This window comes from Oratosquilla oratoria, unplaced genomic scaffold (genome assembly GCF_046742065.1).
Source record: "Oratosquilla oratoria isolate Oo_2021 unplaced genomic scaffold, ASM4674206v1 SCAFFOLD83, whole genome shotgun sequence".
Lineage (NCBI taxonomy): Eukaryota > Metazoa > Arthropoda > Malacostraca > Stomatopoda > Squillidae > Oratosquilla > Oratosquilla oratoria.
Window position 1 is genome coordinate 617,501 of NW_027467747.1, and position 6,788 is coordinate 624,288.

Genomic DNA, 6,788 nt, shown 5'->3' on the forward strand with positions numbered 1-6,788 from the left:
TTAATTTGAGAGCCTTTTCGTGAACTCGGAGCTGCCTTACACTGCGCCATCGCTCACCAACTGTTATGAATTTGAATATCTGGAAGGAGACTTGGTTGTCAATATTCTAGACTTGGCGAAGAACATCTCAACAATGCTTGTAAAATTCTTAGAGATTCGTATTCATCTTCTCGGTATATGACGCAAAGTAATTCGGGATTTGTAAATTCGAAAAAAGAATTTTGTAACCGAAGTCGTCTCCACACAAACGGGGGACGGCGACGCGACATGACGTCATAGCTTGGAAAGGTAAACAAAACAATGAATGGCGAAGACTTGAGTTTGTATTCTTTTATTCACAAGCTCCTCTCTGAGGAACTTTGAATTTGTCCCAAGAAGTTTGTAGGGGCAGATTTTGTAGACTTTTTTCTGTTTTACAGGAAAACTTACTGGCTTATCATTGAACAATGCGTGTTTGAATTGATTCCTGAAATCGTTAGTCAACTTTTTTAATGTTTACATTTGGCTAAACCAACAAATAGAGATGGAGCGTACATCCGTGCTCAAAAATCTTTGGGTTGTCGCCACGGAAATAAAATATTTGTTATATGAAATATATATTTTTCTATACTAAGGTATTTTCTTGTATAGGAATGCTGTATATACTAAATTCTAAAAAAAAAAATTACTTTGTCTAATGAAACTTTTGAGAACAATTGTACTTAAAAGATTTCATCTGAAAAGATGAATTGTAATAAATCTGGATCCCCCGTTTGAGCGTCTACACACACACACACACACGCACGCACACACACACACACACACACACACACACACACACACACACACACACACACACACACACACACACACACACACACACACACACACACACACACACACACACACACACACACACACACACACACACACACACACACACACACACACACACACACACACACACACACACTCACACACACACACACTTCCCTCCCGACCCTCCAACCACCATGGAAGGGGAGAGACTGAAGGAGGGTAGGGGGAGAGGAGTGGGGATGTAAGAAGCTGGATAGTCTAGGGGAGGAGGGGGAGGAGGAGGAGGAGGAGAATAATTAGTGAGTAAATGTGAGGGAAAGTGAAGTGAGGGTGAGAACAATAGCTTTAACAGGGGGGAAAGGGTGAGGGGAAGGGGGGGGGCGAGGCACCGGTAATGACTGAGTGTAGAGAAATGGGTGTAGTTGGGGTCGGGGGGGGGGAGATTAAATGAGAGAGAGACGAGGCAAAGATGGTCTCAATGAGAAAATGTGGGAGAAAGAGGGGAAGGGGAGGAAGAGGGGAAGTGAGGGGAGGAAATGAGGGGAAGGAAGTGAGGGGAAGCGTCGCTGATGTTCCTGCTCGGTTGACTCTGCCTGTTGGGCAAACACTTAGGCGGCTCCCTCTTCTCATCCTCCCACCCCACCCCCATCCCCCATCCCCCCAGTCTCCATCCCCCAATCTGCCATCCATCCCCCCAATCTCCCATCCATCCCCCCAACCTGCCATCCATTCCCCCAACCTGCCATCCATTCCCCCAACCTCCCATCCCTCCATTCCCCAGTTTCCATCCCCCCAACCTGCCATCCATCCCCCCAACCTGCCATCCATCCCCCCAACCTCCCATCCCTCCATCCTCCACCCCATCCCTCCATCCCCCAACCTCCATCCCCCAGTTTCCATCCCCCAACCTGCCATCCATCCCCCCAACCTGCCATCCCTCCATCCCCCACCCTCCAATCCTTCCATCCCCCAGTTTCCATCCCCCCAACCTCCCATCCCTCCATTCCCCAACCTCCACCCTATCCCTCCATCCCCCAACCTCCACCCCATCCCTCCATCCCCGACCTCCCATCCTCCCAGCTTCCATCCCCCCCAACCTCCTATCCCTCCATCCCTCCAACCTTTACCCCCATCCCCAACCCCCAATCTCTCATCCCATAGCCTCCCATCCCTCTATCCCCCCAGCCTCCACCCCATCCCTCCATCCCCCAACCTCCCATCCTCCCAGCCTCCATCCCCCCAACCTCCCATCCCTCCATCCCCCCAACCTTTACCCCCATCCCCAACCCCCAATCTCTCATCCCATAGCCTCCCATCCCTCTATCCCCCCCAGCCTCCACCCCCATCCCCCAGCCTCCTCCCCCATCCCCCAGCCTCCACCCCTCAACCTCCTAGCCCCTATCCCCCATACCTCTTCCCTGTCCTCCCCCTCTTCTTTCCCATACCCTCTTCCCCCCACTTTTCTAGCCCCCCCCCTCTCCCTTACTGAAATGACACGTATCTCTTTGTGAGTAATTAATCAGCGCTTCTGTCCTTCTTGGGGGTGAAAGAATGCATGCATGCTGGTCGACTCGGATCCGTAGGGGTGTCCTGGGTGAGGCGGTGCAGGGAGGAAGGTTAGTTGTGGTCAGGGGGGGGCGGCACTGGGTTAACTATTAGTTAAAGTTAGAAGGTCAAAGGAAGGTTTAACTCGGTTAGGTTAGGTTGGGCGCTGCAGAAGAAGAGAGTAAAAGAGAGAAAACTGTACAGGGGAAGAGAGCACGAGATGGGATAGTGAAAAAGAAGAGCGAGCAAGGGAGGGGAGGTTGTGAAAGAGACAAGAGAGAGAGAGAGGGAGAGAGAAAGAGGGAGAGAGAGAGAGAGAGAGAGAGAGAGAGAGAGAGAGAGAGAGAGAGAGAGAGAGAGAGAGAGAGAGAGAGAGAGAGAGAGAGAGAGAGAGAGAGAGAGAGAGAGGTGACATGGTGCAAGTAATGTTAATAAAAGAGGAGATGGTAGTGAGAAGAGAGAAAGAAGAGGTGGTGCAAGGGAAGAGAGAGTAAGAGAGAGGAGATAGCACTAAGAAAGAGAGAGTAAGAGAGGAGATAGTACAAGGAAAGAAAGGAAAAGGGAAGAGAGATGACATGAGATAGTGTAAAGAGAGAGCTGGAAAGGTGCAAGGGAAGAGAGCGAGAGATATTAAGTTGCATAAGGAAAGAGAAAAAGAGATGGAGAAGAGAGAGGTGAGACAAAGTAAAAGGAGAGAGAGTAAAAGAGATGGAAGAGAGATGAAAGAGAAAGAGAGATGCAAGGGAAGAGAGAGAGAGAGAGAGTAAGAGAGATGAGATGGCGGACTCTTGATTGGCTTTTGTAAGTCGTCCATCCACCACAGGATTAATACCGTCTCGTCGTTTCAAGTACCAAAGCAGCGGGGTCCAAGTACGAGTAGCTGCACCCGCTGGCTTAGACATCAGCTGAGAGAGAGAGAGAGAGAAAGAGAGAGAGAGAGAGAGAGAGAGAGAGAGAGAGAGAGAGAGAGAGAGAGAGAGAGAGAGAGAGAGAGAGAGAGAGAGAGAGAGAGAGAGAGAGAGAGAGAGAGAGTTAGTAATGCAGTTGTTCAAAATTTATTAATAGAGTACCATGATAGCACATAAATATCGTATGTATGTTTTTTTAGGAGTACTTATTAACCCACGACAGATATTTTTGAACGAAGGCGCATTGTACAGGCGGCCGCGCCACAGACAAATCTTCCTACAAAAGACTCAACAATTACTTCAGAGGATATAGACATGGCAGAAGAACCACAGAAAAAGAAAAGGAAGCCAAACTGGTCACAAGAGGAAACACTCCTCTTGGTCAACGTGATTATGGAGAAAAGAATAATTACACTGGGCTGCATCAAAAATGCAACATAAATGACAGTATCATTTTCTAGACCAATTTTTTGTGCTGTTTACGGTGGTAGTAGTCATTTTGCTCCAAAAGTTCTAGTTTATGTGTTACAGCATATGTCCTAGGGTAGTGTTTTGTTAATCCGCGCCAGATTTGTGGCGCCTTACGTTAATTAGTCGAGTGTTGTAGGTGTTAGTTTTAATCTATTAATTGTGAGTATTGATTTGATTGGTATATATGTTTGATACTATACATATGTTTAATACTATATGTTTAATACTAGTTTAATACTAGTATGTTTATATACCTATTTTGTTGCAGATTCATTGACGGATTGCTGCAGATTCATTAATTGAAGAATGCCACGGACTTGCAAGAACCACCCCGACTCCTTTTGCTACATATGCGGCAAGTACACACCATCAAAACAGAAGCGCACCATCACTTCTTCAGTAAAACATCTCTATCGTGCCTACTTTGGCATCAGAATTGGAGATGAGGATAAACTATGGGCTCCTCACATTGCCTGTGTGAACTGTTTTTCTGGTTTATGCCATTGGAGTAAAGGAAACCGTAAGTCAATGCCATTTGGTATACCAATGGTGTGGCGGGAACCTACAAATCACCTTGAAGACTGCTATTTTTGTATGGTGAAACCGCTGGGAAGAAATGCTAAAAGCTCGAAACACATTAAATACCCAAACATTCCATCAGCTATGCAACCTGTACCACACAGTGATGATGTTCCTGTGCCAATACCTCCTGAGAATGTACACCGTGCTAGTTCAAGTGACTCTTCATGTAGTGACGGTGAAAATCCGGATGTGTATCAAGAGATCAAGTTGACTGGGACCTCTGGGAAAAGCCCTCAGTTGTTCGAACAGAGTGAGCTAGATGGCCTTGTAAGAGATCTTGGGCTGTCAAAAGAATCTGCACAATTGTTAGGTTCAAGGTTAGCAGAGATTTTTTTTTTTTTGGCAAGTAATACACACTTTGCATGGTATAGGCATCGAGAGCAGGAATTCGTGCAGTACTTGACTAAGTCAGATGACATGGTGTATTGCCACGATGTTTCAGCTCTTGTAGAACACATGGGCAAAGAATACCATCCTGAAGAATGGAGGCTCTTTATCGACTCCTCCACCAGGAGTCTGAAAGCTGTGCTACTTTTTAATGGTAAACAAGTAGCATCATTGCCCATTGCTCATTCTGTTACCTTAAAAGAAACCTATGCTACCATGTCACTTCTTCTTAACAACATACAATATCAGGATCACAACTAGCTTCTCTGTGGTGACCTAAAGGTCCTGACTATTTTGTTAGGGATGCAGGGAGGCCACACAAAACACCCATGCTTTTTATACTTGTGGGACAGCCGTGCAGATTCCGTACACTACCGACAACGGGAATGGCCACAACGGACGGAATTTGTACTTGGCCGCCATAACGTCAAAACACTACCACTTGTACCAGCAGAGAAAGTGCTTCTACCTCCCCTTCACATAAAGCTGGGATTGATTAAAAATTTTGTGAAATCACTTCCGAAAGATGGAGAAGGGTTTAAATACCTGTCCCATAAATTCCCTCTTGTTAGTGATGCTAAACTGCAAGCTGGAATATTTGTAGAACCAGAGATTTGTGAGCTTATGTCAGATTCCGGATTTAGTGAAGCATTAACACCTCGTGAAAGAAGTGCTTGGGAAAGTTTTAAGTTAGTTGTGGCAGGGTTCTTGGGGAACAGAAAATCTGATGACTACAAGGAACGGGTTGAGAACATGCTTCAAGCATATGAGGCGGCTGGCGCACGCATGAGCATCAAAATACATTTCCTACATAGCCACCTTGACTACTTTCCTGCTAACGTGGGTGAGTACAGTGAGGAACAGGGGGAGAGGTTCCATCAAGATATATCCGAAATGGAGCGCCGCTATCAAGGCAATTGGAGTGTGGCCAAGATGGCTGATTACTGCTGGTCTCTTCGAAGAAGCTGGACAACATTTGCTGATAAACCGGCACACAAGAGAATGTCGCGAAAGCGTCCTTTTCAAGAATAGCTGCCTCCAGCTTTCAAATAAAACGGTGTTTTTTGTAATCAGATATCTACATGCCTGCATGTATGTTATACCCATTTATCATGTTTTTGTTTGTTTTCAATAATATGAAATGTACCGTCAACCTCGAATGTCCTTTACTTACCCTTATATATTCACAGGTCTTTTATAGACCTGGCTTGGACGCATTTCTGCACAATGAATCTTATAAATATAGTGTCAGTTACTACAAAAAAACGAGGACCTCCCTGAAAAATGGGTATGCTTTATGGGTTTAGCATGCGAAACTGTAATGAAAAACGTTAATGACGTCTCTGTTGCAAGAATTTTTTTTCCAGATGCAACGATTCAAACCAAGTTTAAGCCACAAGGAGAACAGGGAGGCATGGCAAAGCATAACTGATGCCATTAATGGAACAAATCCACTGACTAAGCGGACTATAGAAGAAGTCGAAACCAAATGGTTTTCTGTCCTCTCAAAACATCAAGTATCCTGTACTTGGCATCGAATACGACTTGCACGTTGATGCTATGGTATCGTTTTCTATTTACATATAAATGTTCATCGACACTGTGAGCCACAATTCTAATGTGTGTGCCATCTATGGTACCCACAACACCGGGAAACCTATAGTCTTCCATGAACTCTGCTTGTTTCACTTGCACTTCTTGGAGAGTCAATGAGAATTTTACAAATTGAGTTACAATATCTGGTTCTGACAGTGCATCAATTGTCTGAGTAACGACACGGCTGATTGTTGCTTGCGAGGTCCCAAAGTCGTCACTGCTGCACTGCTGTATTTTACCTGTGGCTAAATATCTTAGGGTAATTGCCACCTTCGTCTCAGGACTCAGTGGTCGATTCCGTTCTCTTTGGGATTGATGTTTATCCCTCACGAAATCAGCCACTGTTATTATACCAGTACGGTTCATCCTGAAGCGTTTGGTGAGTTCGTCGTCATTGTACTCGTTAAATATGTCCCGTCGTTGTCGGTATACTCGCTGTCGTCTTTGTAGTTGTTGTTGTTGCTCCGCCATCTTCTCTCCTAACAGGAATTTGCTAAGAGC